General features: G+C 40.0%; 1 long non-coding RNA gene across 1 annotated transcript; it reads right to left on the bottom strand.

The window, feature by feature from the left end:
* Positions 1 to 16,029: 16,029 nt before the first annotated feature.
* On the bottom strand, positions 16,030 to 22,415 carry LOC142181571 (uncharacterized). Its single transcript, XR_012710225.1, has 2 exons — positions 22,060 to 22,415; positions 16,030 to 17,698 (listed from the first exon to the last, which is right to left on the bottom strand). It is a non-coding gene; the product is annotated as an uncharacterized LOC142181571 (long non-coding RNA).
* Between the last annotated feature and the right edge of the window lie 2,202 nt (positions 22,416 to 24,617).

Raw genomic sequence — 24,617 nt, 5'->3', positions numbered from 1 at the left:
GGCGTTTATTTTAAAAGTTGTTGTTGAAATCAGGAGCCCGCCTGAAGAGAGGAATGACGTTTATTTTTAAAGTTGTTTAAATCTCGCCAACCTAAAGAAAGGAATGGCATTTTATTTTCAAAGTTGTTGAAATCAGGAGCCCGCCTGAAGAGAGGAATGGCGTTTATTCAAAGTTGTTGTTGAAATCAGGCGCCCACCTACATAACGAGAGGAATACTTTTCAGACTTTACATTTCATGTCAGGCGCCCACCTACATAACGAGAGGAATACATTTCTGTCTTTACATTTCATGTCAGGCGCCCACCTACATAACGAGAGGAATACTTTTTCAGTCTTTACATTTCATGTCAGGCTCCCACCTACATAACGAGAGGAATACTTTTCAGTCTTTACATTTCATTCTTTATATTTCAAGAATTGAAGTTGGGAGCCCGCCCATAGAACAGAGGCATACATTTCAGTCTTTACATTTCAAGCGTTGAAGTTGGGAGCCCGCCCATAGAACAGAGGCATACATTTCAGTCTTTTCCTTTCAAGCGTTGAAGTTGGGAGCCCGCCCATATAACAGAGGCATACATTTCAGTCTTTTCATTACAAGTGTTGAAGTTGGGAGCCCGCCCATAGAACAGAGGCATACATTTCAGTCTTTTCATTACAAGTGTTGAAGTTGGGAGCCCGACCATAGAACAGAGGCATACATTTCAGTCTTTTCATTACAAGTGTTGAAGTTGGGAGCCCGCCCATATAACAGAGGCATACATTTCAGTCTTTTCATTACAAGTGTTGAAGTTGGGAGCCCGCCCATAGAACAGAGGCATACATTTCAGTCTTTTCATTTCAAGTGTTGAAGTTGGGAGCCCACCCATAGAACAGAGGCATACATTTCAGTCTTTTCATTACAAGCGTTGAAGTTGGGAGCCCGCCCATAGAACAGAGGCATACATTTCAGTCTTTTCATTACAAGTGTTGAAGTTGGGAGCCCGCCCATAGAACAGAGGCATACATTTCAGTCTTTTCATTACAAGTGTTGAAGTTGGGAGCCCGCCCATAGAACAGAGGCATACATTTCGAGATCAAGTCAGAAGACAATAAAATAGAGGGTTACAACAGAAATCCCCAGCAGTAAACAATAAAATCCCCAGCACCGGGAAATAGAAGGTTGCAACAAGAGGTCCCAGCACAAATTCAGGCGCATGAGTCAAAAGGAAGAAAAGACGCGTCTTGAAAGAAGCGGTTTGTGAACATTAAATCATTCCCAGCATAACAAATCTGATGAAGAGAGTCGTACCCCCCAGAGGAACCGCCGAAAAGCTTAATGAAGAAAGCCATGTCCCCAGCGGACCGAGCAAAATGATGAAAACTGGTATTCAGAAAAGCAAAGGGCCAGTATCATTCCCAAATTCAAGGAAGAAAAGCACCGGATGAAACACAAGCCGACAAGAAAGCAAGGCAACAAGAACAAATTTCAGTCTAGCCTAGCTTCTTGTTTTCTTTTAAGCACGGTGTAACAAGGAGATCGGTAAGCAGTGATAACAGCATGCAATAGCAGTAACATTGCAGTCCCACGGTAGTCCCAGCTACCAAAACTTCCCGAACTACATTAACCTGATTCCCCTTTAGCCAGGGACATATAGGAAACCTTTGAAGCAAAGGTTCGGTTAAATGTTTTTCAAAAAAATGTTTCACACGGAGTACTCGGATGGGCAAAAAATCGATCGCTTTATCTTTGCGCGAAAACCCTTCGTGTCTTCGGGCAAAGAGGGGCAGCTCTAAGCACGTGATTTTTGCCCTATATGAGAATTACTCCCAAAAAATGCAAAATAAAATGATTTTCCTTGGTGTGCAATTTTGAGAATTTTGTGACATTTTTGGATAATTATTTGTATTTGTCTGTGCATGTTTATTTGTTAAATTAATAAAAAATACAAAAATATGTCGCATTTTGCATGTAGGATTTAATTCTACAATTTGTTAGTAATTAAGTTTGTTTACAAAAAAATGAAAATTACAAAAATAGGCATCTTTTGCATTTTTAGCATTTAATGTCCAAATATACAATTTTATGCTTAATTATTACTTAATTGTGCGTTAATTGTTATTGGGAGTTGATTTGCGCTTTTATAACTTAATTTAGTTCTTAATAATAATTTAAGTATTTTTATAATTTAGTTTAGAAAATAAAAGAAGAAAAGAGAACAAAAATACAAAGAAAAATCGGATTGGGCCACTTCGTCAAATTTCAACCCCAGGCCCAAATAATTGCCCAACCTTCTCCATGACCCGGTCCACTTCAAACCGGGTCGACCCGGTCTGCCCCATTAACCCAAATACCCAACAGCCCTTCTTCATTTTTGTCCAACACAAAACAAAACTAAAAAAACAACACAAAAAACCCTAAAAACTAAAAATGATCCCCCCCCCCCCACTTTTGCTCCTTCTTCCCCAAACCTTCCAAACACCAACGTCCATGGCTTCCCTTCACCAACCCCATCGACGACCAACTCCTGCTCACCTCACGTCTTCATCTTCACCCTCTCAAACGACCCCTCCTCACGTCCGCCATTAACGAGCAACCATCGTCGCTGCGTTTCCTTCTCAACCCCGCGACTGTTTCTGCTTCGTCAACCACATCAAGCTCCAGTCATCGCCATCTTCCTCCTTACGCCAGTCGTTGCTGCGTTTTCGCGTTCAACCGAACGACCACAAACAGTCCGCCATGGATGCTCCCCGTCGTCGACCTCCAGCAGCCCCGCATCATTATTTTTGCTTCACCTCCAGCTGCTGCTGCTTCTGTTTCAAACTCGACGACCATGGCTTCTTCAGCCAACTGCTGCTGCGTCCATTTCTCTTCCGCTTCAGTTCAAGCTCCGATGTCCAGCAGTAGCGGATGCTACTGCTTTCCTCTTTGCTGCATCCCAAACAAACCCCATCGATGCCTTTTGTTCCATTATCTCCATAGCAGTCCGAAAACCTACTGCTTCAGTCTAGTCGAGTTCGCGTACATGGATGAGTTTTGGTCGATGTCGTCGATCACTGTTCGAATTCGTCGTTGGTTGGTCGTTGTTCGTCGTTTCAATCCGGTTGGTAGATTTTGAGTTTTATTTTGTCCGTATTTTGTTTTGATATTTTCGAATCTAAAATCGGCAAATGTTTGTTTTGTTCATGTCTATCGTTTGAATTAATTTTTTAGTTTGTTCATGTGCTTTGTTAAATTAATTTTTCAGATTTCAAATGAAAGTTTAATTAGTTGTTTTTCATGTTTGTATTATTGTTTAGATAAATATTTGTTAGTTTAATGTTTGTTAGATTCAAATTGAAATTTAATTAATTATTTCTTCAATTTGTTTCATGTGTTATGTATTTTCCAGAAATTATTAATGTTGTTTGAATAATTTAATCCGTCATGTTTGTTGTTTAAAAAATAGATTTAGTTCATGTTCATCTTTGCTTGAAGTTCATGTTTAATCCAGTGATTTAATGTGAGTTTATGTTTGTTTTGATTTGTTTGATTTAGTTTGAATCATGTATTTTGTTGTTTGTATTGTTGTATCCTTGCTCATCCATTGATGGTCTAAATTAACCAGGATTGGTTCCCGATATGGTTAATTTATTTCCATTAATTTGGAGTTGTGTTGTTCATCGTGTTCATGTGATTTGTTGTTGAAGATTGTTGAGAAATTGGTCATCTTGGCTATATTTTGGTTAAGTTTTGATTAATTGATTGTTTAGAGCTGATGGGGGTAATTTGGTAAATTGCATTGCATTCAGGGGTAGAATGGTAATTGCAATAAGGTCGGAGGGGTAGTTTGGTAATTGAACATTATTATAATTGTTTATGTAGGCATGGGGGACAAAATATAATGGGGTGGGGTTTTTGATATACTTGTTTAACATAATGGAGGACAAGACAAAATGTAACGGGGAGGAATATTGCATTTGTTAATGTAGGCATGGGGGATAAATTATAATGGGTTGGGGATGTTGTATTTATTTAATGTAGTCATGGGGGACAAGGTTTAAAATAAAGAAAACATTAAATAGTGGGGACAAAGCATGCCTTGGGGGAATAATTTCGGGTTGGGGATTCAAGACTTGTTTTGCTATATATATAGGGTCATTTGACACATTTTGAGGACCAAGATTGGGGAGAGAGTTTAGGAGGAGAACTTGAACATTGAGAGAAAAAAAGGTTGAACATTAAGAGAGGAAGACTTGAAACTTGAACATAAAAGGACATACTTTTACACTTGAGAGAGCTTTTAGACTGAAAAAGAGAAAGACAACTTGAACTTCTACTTGAATAAATTCCGTTTGTCTTTTCTCGAGGGTTATTCAAAATCAATAAATTACTGCATCTTGTATCCGTCTCTCTTCTGCTTTGACTGCGATTGCACTTTGGTGTTGCTGATTTTTTCAATCCGTTACTGGGTTATTCTACTGGTTGTTACTGGTTGGCGGTGTTGCTAAACCTGCTGTTTGGTGTTATAACTGCTGCTGACTTCTCCTTCTTTTATTCTTGTACTGCCATTTCCAGGTACACATTTGTACACTCTCAGCTTGAAGAGAAATGAAATATTAATCAGGCTTTGTTCCTGTTGAATTCCTCATGTTTAGATCTGTGTTTGAATAATATTTTCCTTTCTTTGTATAAAAATGTAGTTGATTGATTAAATGAGTAATGATGTCGCATATGTATAACTTCTTCATCTAATAATGTTAGTTTACATTAATCAAAGAATAGTTAATCTGTTTTGATATTATGGTGTGTCAATCTCATGTTTTAGTATTATTGAATAATAGAATATAGAATGAAAGCAGTTTTTCTTTGTACAAACTCGGTCGCAATTTTCCATTCGCATTAGCCGTAAACTAATAACTAATAAGTTACGTTTTTAGCATGCAATTAATTTAGAGATCTTCTTTTATTTTAGAGACGAACTTAATAGAAAAATATAGTCACTGTAGGTTTATACTTTTAAATAAAAATAAGACGAGCCTCGACAAACAAAAAATGCACAAGCTGCGGGGCCCTCTAAATGTATATATTAAAATACTTAGAATTCGGGACAGGCCGTTTAGCGAATTTTACGGCCTTCCCAAAATAACAATACATTAGTCTCTTTAGGACGCGCCTTGAAAAGTTTTACCTTCTTAAACTCGGGTGCACATTTATGTGACCCAAATCCAAATCTCAACGGAGTCGAAATGTGTTTCTAATCACGGGTACATTGATTGTGACGTGGTTCGAGATGCGTGTCCATGACGTTGCAAATTTCTTTTAAAAATAAGAACGAGATGAGCCTCGCCGAATAAAAATACAAAATTGCGGGGCCCTCAGTAAATATTTGCTTTAAAATTGCTTAGACTTCGGGATGGACCGTTTAGCAAAATTCCACGGCCCTACCCAAAGTAAATGATACGCTAGTCGCTTTAGGCGCGCCTTTAATAATTTAATTTTCTTAAACGCGGGTGCACATTTATGTGACCCAAATCCAAATCTCAACAGAGTTGAAATATGCCAACAACCACGGGTGCATTGATGTGACGTGGTTCGAGATGTGTTTCCACGATGTTGCAATTCTTGATAAAAATAACAGTAAATGATAAAAGCGGTTAAAAGTTAAATTTTGCACATAGGTTCAACATGTATTAAATCAGATAATCAAGCCGAATATGACAGTTGAGCAACCGTGCTAGAACCACGGAACTCGGGAATGCCTAACACCTTCTCCCGGGTTAACAGATTTCCTTATCCAGATTTCTGGTACGCAGACTGTAATATGGAGTCATTCTTTTCCTCGATTCGGGACTAAAATTGGTGACTTGGGACACCCTAAATCTCCCAAGTGGCGAATCTGAAATAAATAAACAAATCCCGTTTCGATTGTCCTTTAATTGGAAAAAACTCCTTTGTACCCTCTCGGGCGCGGAAAAAGGAGGTGTGACAGTGCATTAGGACACTTTAAAAGAAAAGAAGAAGATTTTGAAAGAAAACCAGAGTTCGGGTAAGGACTTGAGATTATCTCGAGGGGAAGGTGTTAGGCACCCCTCAAGATCCACTAGTGTGGTTCCCGACCGTGCTTAATTGTGACTTTAAGAAGAGTAGGATTAAACAAGCAAAGTTTGCACATAGGAAACGTAAACAAGTTGAAAATTTTGAAAAAAGAAAGACACAAGTTATTTTGAAAAGATGAATCTTAGTTGAAAACATTAATTTAAGACAAGACATCAATAAATAAAGAAGGATGAAAAGGGGTCATAGGGTTAAATATAATATGGATCACTTTGGTGCAATACCCAGCAATCATTCTCAAACGAGATATTAGCGCACCAGCCATCATATCCATATTCTGCCCTTCCCACCCCGTTAAGGTATTTAAATGCGATTAGTCTCGTTTTACTTATTGCATGCTAGTACCCGTCCCAACCTATCAGTCCTGGGGTATTAAGACTTCTAATCCTAAAAGGGGAAGAAAGGGATGGGGGCTTTGTATTGAGTTTCAAAGGATAAAAGTCTAATTCGTCATTCAAAACAGATACCAAATAGAGGAAAGAACAAGAAGACAAACCAAGGCTCAAAGAAACCCCTTTAAACAGACAACATATAGTTTAGTATGTCTTGCATATACTGGTTTAGTCTTAAATTAAAATTAAGTGGCGGACGGATCAGTTTAACACATAGAATTAGATAAAAGGTCTACATTAGGGAATGGGATAGCAATTGAGTAAAGACTCAGAAGAGTCTAGTTCTGGATCACAGACAGTAATTCCAAGTGTTGCCATGATTCAGAACAATACTCGCATATAAAGGGAATGGGGAAAGGGATTAAAACATAACAGATTGAAAGCACAAAGAGGCATAGCATGCTTGAAGGTGATCACATAGTACAGGAAAGCATAAATAAACACACAAAGAAAGAAGGGGTAGAAGCAGAGAAGTTGAACATATAACAAGGATGCTATTTAATATAGAAGAACATACCAGTTGCAAATTCTAGAATAGTATAATAGTAACAGCAAATAAGCAGCCAGGAACAACAGGGACAAACTCAAGAAGCTCCCAAAAGTACTTAGGAATTCAAACAGCAGGAAGTGAAGACGCAGAATGCTCAGTAGTAGTGTAGAAAAAAGAGTAGTAATGGTAGTAGTAAAGAATATTCCAAGACAGGGATGTGAATTCTGAATTTGATTTGCAGTCAGAATTCGATGATGGAGTGAAGAGAAGAGCATGTATTTATACTTGAAATCAGACATGCAAGCAAGGAAAGAAAAATAATCGGGTATCAATCAGGATGAATCAATTAACAGAGGTTCCTTTAATTAAAGAATCCCAATTAGATCAGTAAAGGACAGGAAATATTTAAGGAAAGAGGATCAAATAAACAACATCGTGCATAGTATACAAATAAGGGTAAATACATAAAACTTATTTAAGGACAAGTTTTTGAAATACATGATTTGTGAAAATAAGGTAAGAAGACCAATTAACAAATAGTAAATCAAAAGGTCTAAGATTTTTTATACGAATGAATCAAGTCTGAAAAAAAGGAGAAGGGTTTTACTTAGGTCGAGTCACGGGCAAAAAATGGAAAGAAATCAATCAAGCTATATTCAGAAGAAATTTTGAACTAATTGCAAATTTGAAAAACCATTTTAGGGGGGAAATTCATAATATATAAGGAGCATACGAACACGTCAAACATGAAAGAAGACTGTACTGTCATTGTAAAAAATCAGTAGGAAAATCTAGTGTAGAAGAGCTTTGGCAAAAGGTCAGAACCTTATGAAAAGACAGAGATGACTTTCAGAAATTGAAATCAAACTAGTTCAGAGGTGAGAACATGCAAGTCACATACAAGTGGTCCGAAAACCACAAATTCTAGGGTTTTCGTCATTAATCCAGTGTAGGGACGAAAACGAACAAATCAGGCAAGAGCAAACTCAGAAAAACCCAAAGGAACTTAATCGTTCCGTGAAAACATGCTGAGGGAAAACAGAGTAAAAGAAAACACAAGGAAACATTAGGAGGAAACATAGTAGAAGAAAACACACAGCAGTCAAAGTAAAAACAAACAGGTGTCACAGTAGGACAAATACAATAAGAACACCACATAAAATCACAGTAGAACAAGTAAAATCAAAGAAACCCTAAGTCGGAGAAGATGAACAGTTTTGAAAGCAAAATTTTGAAAAAGATTTAAGAAATCATTAGAAAACCTTAAAACAAGCATGGATCTAGAGCGGATCTAGAGAAAATAGGAAAACCTCGAAAGGCTAGGGTTTCAGAAGAACCCTAGAAGTGAGAGAGGCCTGGAAAAAGGGTCTGCTCCGAGTCGAATGAGTCAGAGGTGGACTCATAGGGCTAGGATATGCCGGAGTTGAGCCGGAGATGGCCGCAGAACTCGAATTGATGGAGATCTGAGTGAAGACCTTCAAGCTCGAACCTTGAATCTTCAAGTAACAGGGGTACGGGGGTACATGGGAGTGAGTATAGGCTACCCAAGGCTTGGGACGCCCTTGATTCCGGTAGAATAAGGTGGAAACCAATGGAGTGGGGCTAGGGTTTCGGTGAGAGGTTAGATAGAGTTTGAGATGAAGGGATTCTAGGGGCGGCGCATTTGAGTAAATGAAGTAGGGCTTGGGGGTGTTGTGAAATTTAAAAGGAATGGGGAAATCGTGGCCGTTGATCAAAATGATCAACAGCCTGGATTAAAACAGTGGCCGGGTGGGTTTGGAAATGGGTCGGGTAATTGGGTCGTTTAATTGGGTTAATTGGGGTTAGAATTGGGGCCCAAATTGGAAGCAATTGAGGCCAAAATTGAAATAGACATTTTCTCCCTTTTGAATTTATAAAAATAGTAAAAGATGTTAAAAATCAAATTAAAAGAACTGAGTTAGTAAACAATATGTAAGTATTAATTTAAAAATATTGGGATTGATTTTGTAATTAAAATTGCTATTAAATCTGGAAATGGGCTAAAATTGCAATTTCATGCAATTTAGTTTTGAAAATACAAAATGGACTCGTAAAATTATACTAAAAATCATTTAAATTATCTTTTTATGCAAATGTCAGAATAAAATAAACTATTCTCCAAAATGGCAAGTTTTGGGAATAATTATTGGGATTTATGGTGTAAAAATGGGCCGTAAATTAGTTTAAAAATCCTTTAAAATGCCAAAATCTTTTGGGGTGCTCATATATGCATACATATGCTATTTTGAGATTATTTTTAGTACAAAAATATATAGGGAAAATTGGGTATCAACATCTGCCTCTCTTTACCCGAGGAGGATGAAAAAGTTGTCGGGTAAAGACAAGATGGCCAATTTTGACCGGAAACGACGATTGTAAAAGAACTCTGACCGCGCTCTGGTTTCTGAGATGCCTACATATCCTTGGTCTTATAGGAATCAGGCCATATGTAGTTCAGGAACCATTGACGGAATGTGTCGATGGAGATTCATAAAGACGAACACGATGGTTAAGTTTGGAAAGGCGTTTGGAATCGGACAGGTTGCGGAGAACTGGAGAGGGATCGCTCTTTCTTAGACGGCCGTTTGCTAGCCGGTGTACCTGTAAATGAGCAACGTAGTGTATACTGTACATAATTTAAACATGATGCAAGTTCCCGTTTGGACCATAAATGCTGCCTTTGGACGATTAGTATGACGTCCTCAGACTATGATGTCCTGGGCCATGAAGAGCATAAAGAAAAGATTCGCAGGCCATGAAATGACGTTCTCGGGCTATGCAGATGGTACCTTCGAACTATAACGCCTTTGAATAAGTTGGCGATCTTTCAGCCCATGAGAAGGTGGCAATATTTCATCCAAATGAATGCAAGGATGGCGATCTTTCAGCCAGAGCGAGAATTTAAATTGCAGGTGGCGCTATTTCAGCCGTTCAAAGAATGAAAGTGGCGATATCTCAGCCATGCAGGAGACAATGCTTAGTCTCGAAAGGCAGATCGGCAGCCTTATGCAGGATGGAGGTAGTGCTTAACATCGGAAGGCAGAAGATAGTCTTATGCAATGCGGATGGAGACAGAGCTTAGTCTCGAAAGGCAGATAAGTGGCCTTATGCAGGATGGAGGTAGTGCTTAACCTCGGAAGGCAGAAAATAGCCTTATGCAATGCGGATGGAGATAGAGCTTAGTCTCGAAAGGCAGCTAAGTAGCCTTATGCAGGATGGAGATAGCGCTTAACCTCAGAAGACAGAAGATAGCTTTATGCAATGCGGATGGATACAAAGCTTAGTCTCGAAAGGCATATAAGTAGCCTTATGCAGGATGGAGGTAGTGCTTAACCTCGAAAGGCAGAAAATAGCCTTATGCAATGCAGATGGAGACAGAGCTTAGTCTCGAAAGGCAGATAAGTAGCCTTATGCGGGATGGAGGTAGTGTTTAAACTCGGAAGGCATAAAATAGCCTTATACAATGCGGATGGAGACAGAGCTTAGTCTCGAAAGGCAAATAAGTAGCCTTATGCAGGATGAAGGTAGTGTTTAACCTCGGAAGGCAGAAAATAGCCTTATGCAATGTGGATGGAGACAAAGCTTAGTCTCGAAAGGCAGATAAGTAGCCTTATGCAAAAATGTAGATGATGTAAAGAGTGAATAGTAATGAAATTTATTAGCTGACAGCTGATTGTGATATCGTGGCTGCTGGGGATATTAGGTGTAGATAGTAACTTTGCGAATGCGTGATTGTTCCTCACTCCTGAAGAGCACGAGTGTGTGAATGTATTCAATAAATTTGCGACCTGGAGTGCCTGCATTCAAAGAAAAATCGTGAGTTCTGTAGAGGAGAAAGGTTAGTTCGTATCCCCTAGCCCTTGACGTCACGCATCTTTTGGGGTAGCGTTGCTAAACAACAGCGATGCAAGTGATATTTATGCATGATTTAGTATAATGTAAGTATAAATTTGAAAAAACGATTTTATTTTGGATGAACCAACAACTGCAACGTGGTTCAAAGACACGACAACTCTCTTGTTCCGGAATTTTGAGGGTCCTCCTCAAAATTCTGCACCAGTTTATTGGGATGGCTGTGCTGACGGCTGTGCTGAATAACTAAAGGTGGATCGGCTCCAGAATTTTGATGGTCTTCCTCAAAATTCTGCCCCAGTTTACTGGGTCGGCGCTGATGAAGAGATTGATAAATTGACTTCGGAATTTTGAGGGTCCTCCTCAAAATTCTGCCCCAGTTCCAATATCGGGGGAAAATAGAATTTTTATTAAAGTGTGACCGAACTCATAGGGCTGCCTACATATCCCCTCTTAAATGGGAATCAGGTCAGGCGTAGTTCAAATTACATCATGAAAGAAAAGCATATGATCAAATGTAGTATCCTTTCAATGCGTCTGAGTTGATTGGCTTCGGCCAGACTTCTCCATCCATTTCTGCGAGAATAAGGGCTCCTCCAGTTAGAACCCGGTGAACCTTGTACGGACCCTACCAATTGGGAGAGAATTTCCCTTTGGCTTCATCTTGGTGCGGAAATATTTTCTTCAATACCAGTTGTCCTGGTGTGAACTTCCTTGGCTTAACTCTCTTGTTGAAGGCTCTGGACATTCTGTTCTGATATAATTGACCGTGACAGACCGCATTCATTCTCTTCCCATCTATAAGGGCTAACTGCTCGTAGCAACTTTTTACCCACTCTGCATCATCTAACTCTGCTTCCCGTATGATCCTCAAGGAGGGGATCTCTACCTCAGCGGGAATGACTGCCTCTGTACCATAAACCATCATGTAGGGAGTGGCTCCAGTTGATGGTAACCTCTTCTTTGTTTTTTAGACTCATGTCTGGCTTGAATTTTCTGAGCTTCTATTTTACTGGCGGGCACGCCGGATCTGTCGGCAACTTGTGAGCTACAATGGATGTGCTGAGACCGGTCATATCATCATACGACCAAGCGAATATATCCTTATACTCTTTTAAGAATTTTGTGTACTCTTTCTTTTTTGGTGGTGATAAATGTACACTGATACGTGTTTCTTTGACATTCTCTGCGTCTCCCAGATTAACAACCTCAGTTTCGTCCAAATTGGACTTAGGCCTGTTCTCAAAATTCTCGACCTCTCTGACAACCTCCTCTGGTATTTCATTCTCCTCTGAATCTATGTCCGTTTGTTGCATTGCCTCGTTGCAAGTCACAGTCGTTGGTTCATCATCAAGATATGTAATAGTAATGCTTTGTAAAATAAAATAAATGATAGAGAAAAGTAATAAGAGCGAGATATAAAAATAAACTCGGAAAATGCTTTTGATTAAATTCATAACTGTTTGAAACATCGGAGCTCTTTTCAAAAGAAAAGACAATGCGGAAAAGTAAAATCAACTAAAAAAGTAAAAATGCGATGCATAGTGCGTTTCTTTAGCCTTGCTACCCCAAAGCTCTCCGGGCACTGGTGGTCCTGACTGACCAATTGGTGAGGTGTTCTCCTCGGTTCATAGCTTGAATGGATGGGCCTTCCTCCCCTTCCTCCTCAAAGATAACACAGCAGTCCATATCATCCTCCAGAAATAGGTTCTTCATTGCTGTCAGTGCCTCGTCTTCCTCTGATCCATATATAACATCAGCCGGCTGAAAGGTCTGCTCTAGCTGAGGTATGGGATGTTCCAATGGATAGAAGGGACTGCGCCATGGTGGTGATCAATGATTGAACTCCTCCCAGGTGTACTCGTATCCCAGGCCGAAGGTGGTTCCATGCTTCTTCAACTTGATAGGCTAGGTGATGCCCTGAAGATTTTTGCCAAGTCCTTTTCCATGCTCATACCCGCTCCAATTCAGAATGCTCTCAATTTTGTTATCCCACCACTTGTCTTTGTTTATGGCGTTGACTCGCTCGATGTGGTGGTATGTTTCTCCACCTATTCTCCTTCTACCTCCGATCATCGGGATGGTTTGGCGACTGTATATAGGGTTGCTACTGTCGCCATGAATGATCACCTCCTCATGATTCCACTCAAACTTCACTTCTTGATGTAGGGTTGACGCTACAGCCCCAGCGGCATGGATCCAGGGTCTTCCCAACAACAAATTGTAGGATGTTGGCACGTCTATGACTTGGAAGTCAATATCGAACCAGGTGGGTCCCATCTGTAGGCACAGGCTAATTTATCCAATGGTGGATCTTTGAGATCCATCAAAAGCTCTGACACTGATAGCTCCGTCTTTGATCTCATACAGCCCTTTTCCCAATGTCCTAAGAGTTATTAACGGACAGATGTTAAGGCTGGATCCCCCATTGATTAAGATCTTAGTGATAAAATAATCCTCGCATTGCGCAGTGATGTGTAATGCCTTGTTGTGACTAAGCCCTTATGGTGGTAACTCATCCTCGTGGAAGGTTATCTTGTGGATTTCCAACACCTGCCCTACCATATTTGCCATTTCGCCTCCTGTTATGTTGCTGGGAACATAAGCTTTGCTCAGTATTTTCATTAAGGCATTTTTATGTGCCTCAGAGCTTTGCAAAAGAGCCAGAATAGAAATTTGTGCTGGTTTTTTGTTTAGTTGCTCAACGACTGAGTACTCTTTGGCCTGTATCTTCCTCCAAAGGTCTTCGGGTCCAGTTTCGACAGCTCGCCCAGAGGCTTGCTTGCTGGACTCAGCCAAATGTTCTGGGGTGTATACCCTGCCTGTCCTGGTCATGCCCTGTGCGGCAATTGCTTGTCCAGTATATGTCTTTCCTTTCCTTCTAGCCCCAGCTGTGTAATCCCAAGGTACGGCATTTGACTTGAACGGGGTCACGTCTATCATGGAAACCGGAATTGGCATCCTGGGAGGTAACACAATAATTTCAAATGGTGTAGGTGCCTTTGGAATCCCGAACTCAACCTCAATCGGTTTTAGCGTCTTTTCAGGAGGTGCTTCAAACTCGAGCGGTACAGACATATTTACCACATCTCCCTCAGAGGGCTGGATTTGAACAACCATGGGATTGAGGGTAACTGCTGGCGTTTTAGGCTCATCTCCTTCAGTTATCAATCCGATTGACCCCTTGGGGTCCCAATCATCTTCAATCTTGATCATATGGATGCCTCTACCCTTGTGGTCAGGTAGAGGGTCTTTGCGGACATTGGGAGCGGGCTCCTTTGCTATAATGACCTTGTTATCAATCAGATTCTAAATCTTGTCTTTCAACGAGTGACACTCATCGATGGTATGGCCTTTCATCCCGGAATGGTATGCACAAGTCTTGTTTGGGTTGATCTATTGAGAGGGATTTTCTGGAGTTACAGCTGGGATATGTGAAACGTAACCGGCTACTTTGAGTTTTTCATATAATTGGTCAATTGGCTCGGCTATGGCGGTATATTGTCTGGGAGGTCTTCGGTCGAAATTTGGTCTGGGTCGAGGAAGGTTTTGGAGGGTAGGTGGTGACGGGTAATGAGAAGGTTGGGAGTTATATGCTTGGTATACAGGTGCGGGTTGGGAATACCTTGGTGAAGTGGGTTGATATGTGGGCGGTGGAGGTGATTGGTAGGCAGACGGTGGTATTTGATATGCGGGTGAGGGTGCTTGGTAATTTATGGTAGGTTGATATGTGAGTGGAGTTGAGGGATAGGTCTGGTACTTCATAGGGGAATTGTTCCTTTGCGCAGCCATTACGGAATTTACGTCCTTTTTCTTTGACGAGCCACCAGACTGTAAAGCCTTGTTGGTATCTTGTAATGCCTCGAGGTTGGTGACCATACCATTTTTGATGCCTTCTTCGATCCTTTCTCCCAATTTGGTGATGTCGGAGAACTTTTGACCCTTTATTAGCATCAGCCTTTCATAGTACTATGGATCCTGAGCATGGACGAAGAACCTATTCATCTGTTCTTCCTCCAAGGTTGGCCTGACCTTAGCAGCTTCCGACCTCCAACGAGTAGCATACTCGCAAAAGGTCTCTGTGGGTTTCTTCTTCAGATTCTGGATATAGAACACATCTGGTGCATTCTTAGTGTTGAACCTAAATCGGTCCATAAAGTCAGACGCCATGTTTACCCAACTTGTCCATTTCTTTGCATCCTGGCTGATATACCATGATAAAGTATCGCCCTTCAGACTCCTCATGAACAGCTTCATGCGAATTTTCTCGTCCCTTCCGACTCCTACCAACTTATCACAATACATTCTCAAGTGGACCCTGGGATGACCTGTACCATCGAACATCTCGAACTTGGGAGGTTTGTACACCTCCGGGAGCTCAACATCTGGCTGAACACAAAGATCTTCATAGTTCAACCCTTTAGCACCTTTGCTACCTTCGAAACCTTGAACCCGGCTAGTCAACTTCTTGATCTCAGTGGCCAAATTCTGAATGAGGGAGCCCTTGTCATCTTATTCGGGTGCACTTGTGATTGGCTGAGTGTAGTGGGGTATAGTGTCCACAAAGATAGGAGTGTTATGGTCTTTTGTGGTGTTTTGTGGTTCGGGAATGAGCAGTGGAGTGTTAATGCATGTGTTGCAGGCTTGGGCATGAGTGGGTTGTATTGGTGGTTGCGGGGTGTTTTGTAGAGGTGCAGGGTTCAGGGTGTTAACATCACGAGAGGCAAGAGTGACTGACAGGCTTGCCAGGTTCCGAACTTGGTCCAATTCCTCTCGAAATCTCAGCAAAGTTTGCTCAAGATGAGCAGCAGTCTCCTTGGTAATTGCAGCATTCTGAGAAGTTTCCTCAAGTTCCTTTCTAGCGCTTGCATCTCCTATTTTGCTTTTGTTCCTGTTTCTGGTAGGACTTGGAGGAGGAGGTGGTGGAGGACCCTTGGATCTTGTTGAGTATGCTGATGGTGCCAGAGTGCACGAACTAACCTTTGGGGAGGGGAATAAAAATAAAAATAAAAACAAAAAGGTAAAAAGTTAGTGCGGATTTTGAAAAATAATATTGCGGTATTTAAACACGTTGTGCAATAGCATAAGTCATTTCCTAATTTGGGTGCCTCATTGTGCCCGAGGTAGGCCTAGCGACAAATTAAATTTGGTGAACTTATAACGCTAAATGCCTCATTTTATTGATAAAACAAGACGAGTCTTAAAACAACTGCATAAAAAAAATATCACTAGTGGCCAGTGGCCTTATTACATTATGAAAGCAGGAAATAAAAGATCCTAACTACTTGGTCCCAGAAAGACCTTCCCCAGATTCGGTACACTTGCCTCCCTCGTACAGCTGCATCAGCTCGCACAGTCCTAACAATAGATAGGCTCGAGCAAGATGTCCGCCTGCACTTCCCTCGGCATTCTTACAGTCTTCAATTCTTTTCAAGAACTTTCCGTCCAGCTCCACTAGACCTCGCTCCAGATACCCCATCCGGTTGTTGGCGTTGACAGCCATATCCTTCCACTCGTTGATCAGCTTCTCATGGGCTTCCTGTATTTCCCGATGTTCATTCTCACATTCTCGCATCCTCTTGCACTGCTGATTGTCTTTGACTTGCGCTTCAGTTTTCTCATCAATAATCCTATGACAATGGACAAATCCTGGATGACCCAAACCATTGTGATCATCTTCCAACCAACCCGTGTAGTGCGGCACACACCCGGCATGATACCTGTTTGGTTCAATAGACTCATTCCCTAAGACGAGCTTGCAGTGCCACATATGCTGAGCGTGACACCTGTGCGGGCTATCATCATCTTGAAAGAGCTCTGAAATGACTCATTTTCTCTATCCTTGGTATGATCTGCTTTCTTCCAGCTTGCCTCATAACTCGGAGAGGGACATAAGGATGAGTTCCCCTCAGACCGATAAGCACGAGAAATGGCGCGTCTCGAGAACGGACAATGAACTCCCCTGTTGGGAACCACTCGAACATCTACTGAACTTGCTCTTCTTTTAGATTTTCAAACAACTCTACCCATCCGCTGGCGTCCTCTGGCTGAGCGAACATGTTGGGAATGAAGTTCATTCGCTTTGGGTGGTGAAAAGTGATATGGTCATCCCAATCCCTGCGTATGATTTCCTGTCTATAGTCGCCTTTCTGAAGGTGTTCTATGAGCCAAAGTTGCAGTAACAGATTACAACCCTCGAAGTGTGGAGCCTCTTGTTCACATTTCCCCAAGGCTCGATACATCTCGGCGACGATCATGGGCACTATGCTGAAAGTCTGTTCGTCGATACCTCTCATTAAGGTTTTGGTTACCATGGCTAGTCTGGTGTGAATCCTAGCCTTCTTCATGGGAAAGATTATCATACCCAAGAAGCAGAACATGAACACAAAGGCCTTCCTATGTATGTGCCCCAAAGAGGTGAGGGCGAACTCATCAGTGTAGGTGTGATAAGACTTGCTATGGCCATACCTCTCGTACAAGAAATCAAATGGTTTGTAGGAGTCCTTCAGACAAGCTAGGTCGGGATTTTTCTTGAGTCCCATCATCTTAAGGAAACCTCTACTTTTGCAGTTTTCCGGCATAAGCAGACCTGGAGTCTCCCAAGGGATACCAGCTAAACCTCATATTTCTTCCAGTAAAGGAGTCATTTCCAAATCTGTGAAGCGAAACACCGATCGATCACTATCCTAGAACAAAGTGGCAGCCTCTATGATTTTGTTGTTAGACTGGATTTCCAGAAGTGAGGGCAAATTCCCTAAGTACTTGCGGACGAGGGTTTGATCGCTGGCATAAAGATCTTCCCACCAGCTTAGCAACCTTGGGTGAATGTTGGACACCTTACCAAATCTAGGGACTTCGTGCCTCATTTTCTGCAAAACAAAGTGTTAGGCCCTTAACCCCACCAGACTCGATGATTTAAATCAATAATTAGCAAAAGGCATTTAGTTCTCCAAATACATGCACATAACATGGAGGTGTCCGTTTGGGTTTCGAGGAAACCCGGTGGACTTTGGTTTAGGCTACCTTAAGGAGTCATTATGTAGACAACATAACTGACTCGGCTAGGGCTGACCATGATGCATGAACAGTTTAAGGGAATAAGGTTTCTACTTTTGAAGTGCTAGACAAGGTAACCTTGAGCGGACAACTCAAGAGGGAAAGGCGCGAAACCATCGACTACACCGTTGATCGACTGGTTTTACCGCAAATATTCCTTTGCCACATTTAGGGGTTATAATATTGGAAGGGCGCAACCACTCATTATAAGCGTTGCTATAGGATTTGTTTTGGCACGAGTGGAATATGATGTTGGGGAATGCAGTTACAATATGAAGCAAATTGCATGTATTTTCACGTTCATAAAGATTACAATAAATACTTGGAAATTACAACGGGATTGAAATAACAAGGCAGTAAAAGAAGAAATTAAAGGGAAAGAAAACATGAAGACCTAAGTTAGTATTCTCGATGAAACAATTAAAGACTGAAAGTAAATGCAATTAAGGAAGCAATAATGTCACAAAGCACGTAATGGTAAAAGCCTTAAAGAAATTCCCAGCAGAGTCGCCATGCTATCGACGCCCCCATTTTTCTAAGGCGAAAAACGAGTTTCGACATTATGGATAAAATGACTCTTTTATCCGCTTTCGGGAAATTTGGGTTATGAATTATTGGAGAGTCGCCACCTAATGATTATAGTGCATTATGACACTTTAAAAGAAAAGAAGAAGATTTTGAAAGAAAACCAGAGTTCGGGTAAGGGCTTGAGATTATCTCGAGGGGAAGGTGTTAGGCACCCCTCAAGATCCACTAGTGTGGTTCTCGGCCATGCTTAATTGTGACTTTTAGAAGAGTAGGAGTAAACAAGCAAAGTTTGCACATAGGAAACGTAAACAAGTTGAAAAATTTGAAAGAAGAAAGACACAAGTTATTTTGAAAAGATGAATCTTAGTTGAAAACATTAATTTAAGACAAGACATCAATAAATAAAGAAGGATGAAAAGGGGTCATAGGGTTAAATATAATATGGATCACTTTGGTGCAATACCCAGCAATCATTCTCAAATGAGATATTAGCGCACCAGCCATCATATCCATATTCTGCCCTTCCCACCCCATTAAGGTATTTAAATGCGATTAGTCTCGTTTTACTTATTGCATGCTAGTACCCGTCCCAGCCTATCAGTCCTGGGGTATTAAGACTTCTAATCCTAAAAGGGGAAGAAAGGGATGGGGGCTTTGTATTGAGTTTCAAAGGATAAAAGTCTAATTCGTCATTCAAAACAGATACCAAATAGAGGAAAGAACAAGAAGACAAACCAAGGCTCAAAGAAACCCCTTTAAACAGACAACATATAGTTTAGCATGTCTTGCATATACTGGTTTAGTCTTAAATTAAAATTAAGCGGCGGACGGATCAGTTTAACACATAGAATTAGATAAAAGGTCTACATTAGGCAACTTGGATCCAATTGTTAGGATCTGGAGCATTTTACTGGATTACTAATTAGGGACTAACACAGACAAGTTTTGAAAAGGAAGCAGAAATTTGCAGAAGTTCAGAAAAGGTTTCAAAAATCGGTGGAACTGTTTAAAGAAATGTACAGCAGAGTTTCAGGAGTAAAGTGTTCATAAAAGGAGGCGAGAGTTTGAAAATTGTTTTTTGAAAGTAACTTCAAGAATAGAAAATTCAGACAGAGAATTAATAAAACGATTTTAGGAACGCGTGTTTATTAAGTTGCGGACAGGTTTGGACGAATCCGTTGAAAAATGTTGAAATAGTTGCCAGATTACATGCTTACAACTTAAGCGAACTTGAGATCCTATAGGCAGGATATCTACTTCGATTTTCATTTACTCATTGCTATTTTAAACGTTTAAGGCATGCGAGCATTGTGTTAACCTACTGTTTGCCTTTTTTTTTGCAATTCTATAGGCACGGTTTCTATATGCTTGAATGAAGAAGAATGCAAGCCTATAGACATGATCTCTAGATGATTCAAAGTGATAAAATCCTATAGGCATGATGTCAAAGTAATAAAATCATATAGGCATGATTTCTAGGTGATTCAAGCATTAAATCCTATAGGCGTGATTTCTACCCTTTAACATGCAAACAACTAAAAAACCCTCCCATACCCTTTACTACTATACTCCCAAAGTTTTATTACAAAGTTATTATTACAGAGACAAAAGTAAAATAAAATACATCATAACCCACAGCTAGATCCAAATAGCCTAATGCAATCTTGATATCCAATACATGTGTTTTACCAAATCTGGGTTCCAGATTCCAAGGCCCTCTCTTAGAGTGTATCAAAGTTCCAAGGAGCTTCAAGAGCCCAGGCAATGCTTACACTCTAAAGAGTGAATGTTGTAACAGAGTAGTACAATGTGTGGAATTACCAGCCCTTAGGCATCCAAGTTCAGAGGGAGCTCTAGGGTCCCTAAGCATGGCTTACCTGAGGGGGGTAGAACTTAAGAACTAGGAGTAAGTGCAAAGTGAAGGAGGAACTTCAGCATGAGGTGGTCATGCCCAGTCATGGCATAGACTGGCACACCCCTGACCTCTTTCTCAGATTCAAACAAATAAGAGCAGACTCTTATAGAGTCAATCTCAGGTCTGAATGGTGATTAGGACACCAACAGACCCAAATTAAAGCTCAGAACATAGAGGGGAATGGGAATGGGATAGCAATTGAGTAAAGACTTTGAAGAGTCTAGTTCTAGATCACAGACAGCAATTCCAAGTGTTGCCATGATTCAGAACAATACTCACATACAAAGGGAATGGGGGGAAGGGATTAAAACATAATAGATTGAAAGTACAAAGAGGCAAAGCATGCTTGAAAGTGATCACATAGTGCAGGAAATCATAAATAAACACACAAAGAAAGAAGGGGTAGAAGCAGAGAAGTTGACCATATAACAATGATGCTATTTAACATAAAAGAACATACCAGTTGCAAATTCTAGAACAGTAGATAGTAACAGCAAACAAACAGTCAGGAACAACAGGGAGAAACTCAAGAAGCTCCCAAAAGTACTTAGGAATTCAAACAGCAGGAAGTGAAGACGCAGAATGCTCAGTAGTAGTGTAGAAAAAGGAGTAGTAATGGTAGTAGTAAAGAATATTTCAAGACATAGATGTGAATTCTGATTTTGATTTGCAGTCAGAATTCGATGATGGAGTGAAGAGAAGAGCATGTATTTATACTTGAAATCGGACATGCAAGCAAGGAAAGAAAAATAATCGAGTATCAATCAGGATCAATCAATTAACAGAGATTCCTTTAATTAAGGAATCCCAATTTGATCAGTAAAGGACAAGAAATATTTAAGGAAAGGGGGTCAAATAAACAACATCGTGCATAGTATAAAAATAAGGGTAAATACATAAAATTATTTAAGGACAAGTTTTTGAAATACATGGTTTCTGCAAATAAGGTAAGAAGACCAATTAACAAACAGTAAATCAAAAGATCTGAGATTTTTTATACGAATGAATCAAGTCTGGAAAAAAAAGGAGAAGGGTTTTACTTAGGCCGAGTCACGTGCAAAAAATGGAAAGAAATCAATCAAGCTATATTCAGAAGAAATTTTGAACTAATTGCAAATTTGGAAAACCATTTTAGGTGTAAATTCATAATATATAAGGAGCATACGAACACGTCAAACATGAAAGAAGACTGTACTGTCATTGTAAAGAATCAGTAGGAAAATCTAGTGTAGAAGAGCTTTGGCAAAAGGTCAGAACCATATGAAAAGATAGAGATGACTTTCAGAAATTGAAATCAAACTAGTTCAGAGGTGAGAACATGCAAGTCACATACAAGTGGTGCGAAAACCCCAAATTCTAGAGTTTTCGTCATTAATCCAGTGTAGGGACGAAAACGAACAAATCAGGCAAGAGCAAACTCAGAAAACCCCAAAGGAACTTAATCGTTCTGTGAAAACATGTTGAGGGAAAACACAGTAAAAGAAAACACAAGGAAACATTAGGAGGAAACATAGTAGAAGGAAACACACAGGAGTCAAAGTAAAAACAGACAGGAGTCACAGTAGGACAAATACAATAAGAACACCACATAAAATCACAGTAGAACAAGTAAAATCAAAGAAACCCTAAGTCGGAGAAGATGAACAGTTTTGAAAGCAAAATTTTGAAAGAGATTTAAGAAAACGCTTGAAAACCTTAAAACAAGAGCGGATCTAGAGAAAATAGGAAAACCTCGAAAGGCTAGGGTTTTAGAAGAACCCTAGAAGTGAGAGAGTCCTGGAAAAAGGGTCTGCTCCGAGTCGAATGAGTCAGAGGTGGACTCATATGGCTAGGATATGCCGGTGTTGAGCCGGAGATGGCCGCAGAACTCGAATCGGTGGAGATCTGAGTGAAGACCTTCAAGCTCGAACCTTGAATCTTCAAGTAACAGGGGTACGGGGGTATGTGGGAGTGAGTATAGGCTACCCAGGGATTGGGATGCCATTGGTTCCAGTGGAACAAGGTGGAAACCAACGGAGTGGAGCTAGGGTTTCGGTGAGAGGTTAGAGAGAGTTTGAGACGAAGGGATTCTAGGGGCGGCGGATTTGAGTAAATGAAGTAGGGTTTGGGGGTGTTGTGAAATTTAAAAGGAATGGGGAAATCGTGACCGTTGATCAAAATGATCAACGGCCTGGATTAAAACAGTGGCCGGGTGGGTTTGGAAATGGGTCGGGTTATTGGGTCGTTTAATTGGGTTAATTGGGGTCAGAATTGGGGTCCAAATTAGGCCATAATTGAAAGCAATTGAGGCCAAAATTCAAATAGCCATTTTCTCCCTTTTGAATTTATAAAAATAGTAAAAGATGTTAAAAATCAAATTAAAAGCACTGGGTTAGTAAACAATATGTAAGTATTAATTTAAAAATATTGGGATTGATTTTGTAATTAAAATTGCTATTAAATCTGGAAATGGACTAAAATTGCAATTTCATGCAACTTAGTTTTGAAAATACCAAATGGACTCGTAAAATTATACTAAAAATCATGTAAATTATTTTTTTATGCAAATGTCAGAATAAAATAAACTATTCTCCAAAATGGCAAGTTTTGGGAATAATTATTGGGATTTATGGTGTAAAAATGGGCCGTAAATTAGTTTAAAAATCCTTTAAAATGCCAAAATCTTTTGGGGTGCTCATATATGCATACATATACTATTTTGAGAGTATTTTGAGTACAAAAATATATAGGGAAAAATTGAGGATCAACAGCGTGTGGGTGTGCAACATAGAAATTGTGATTCGGTCAATTCCAAGAAATTATGTAGTTGAATAATCTTGTCGCTATCCGTATATTCTTAATGTGTTAGAGAAATTGAACTGCAAGTTATATTAGAAATTATGCTTAGGCTATGTGTTAGAACTGTTGGGACCCACTAAGGTCGTGTTACATGTTGAATTATTTGCTTGATTGCAATTTTATACTCAGTCACAACTATTATTTGCATATCATATCTGAGTCTCTGTCGTCCCTTATTGATACAACATATTATCATTGTTTGGGCCGATTATTATGATTCGTATGAGCCCGAGAATGTGATGACCCACAGGTCATCACTTGTGTTGCAATAAAATTCTACGTTCTGAGGTCTTAAAAACCTCACTTAGCATTAACTTGATTTGTGTGCGTAGTCCGGGCGCATAACCGGAAAGCCTAAATGTAAAAATATGTGAAAAATGATAATTTTTTATTATAAAATGAACTAATTTGACTTCGGTCAATGTTTTGGGTAAACGGACCCGGACACATGATTTGACGGTCCCGGAGGGTCCGTAGGAAAATATGGGACTTGGGCGTATGCTCGGAATCTAATTCCGAGGTCCCAATCCCGAGAAATTAATTTTGAAAGAAAATTATTTTCTGAAATTGTTTAAAGGATTTGGGAATGAATTTTTATTAGAACATATTGGTATCGGGCCCGTATTTTAGTTTAGGTGCCTGATACATGTCCTATATGTAATTTAAGATAACTCTGAGAAGTTTGGTAAGAAATGGAGTCCGTTTGATATGATTCGAACCTTAATTGAAAAATTTGATGTTTAAAGTAGTTTTAAGAAATTTCATTGATCTTGAGGTTTAATTGTTGTTATTGATGTTATTTTGGTGATTTGAGTGCATGAATAAGTCTGTATGATATTTTTGAGGTTGTGTGTATATGTTTGGAGTTTCGAGGGATTGGGTGAGTTTTGCGTAGGTTCCAGGATGTCATAGGATTAAAAATCAAAGCTGTTGCAGGCTTAGAGAAGTTGAAGGCCTTTGAACAGACCAGTGCGGTGTGCACGAATTTGAGTGCTGCCGCGGAGGGGCCTGTGCTGCCGCACTAGTTTCTGTGCGGTCCGCAATAAAGAACATTTCCACTAGTCCGACTTCAGAAGCCTATATCTTTTGATCTATAAAAAATATTGAGATGATTCAAAAACGAAAGTTGTAGCCCTGCGTGTCTAGTTTACATAAAGGTAAAGAAATGACAATTTGGACATCTGTAGAGAAATCTTAGGTCTAATTTTAGGGGATTTGACCGGGATTTTGGTGTCAGATTTGAGTAATTTGGGTACGGTTGGACCCGTGGTTGAATGTGCGCTCGAATTTTGAAACTTTTATCATATTTCGAGACGTGGGCATGGATTTTGACTTTTGACTTTTAATTTCTTATAGCTTGAGTTGATCGTATCGATGGCTAGATTCGAGGCATTCAAATGTCGTTTCGCAAGTCAAGGACTTGTTGGAGTTGAAATTTACACGTTTTAAGA

Source organism: Nicotiana tabacum, chromosome 6, assembly GCF_000715075.1.
Source record: "Nicotiana tabacum cultivar K326 chromosome 6, ASM71507v2, whole genome shotgun sequence".
In the NCBI taxonomy this organism is placed as follows: Eukaryota; Viridiplantae; Streptophyta; class Magnoliopsida; order Solanales; family Solanaceae; genus Nicotiana; species Nicotiana tabacum.
The sequence above is the reverse complement of the archived record's forward strand: the minus strand, read 5'-3'. Positions and strand labels throughout refer to the sequence as shown.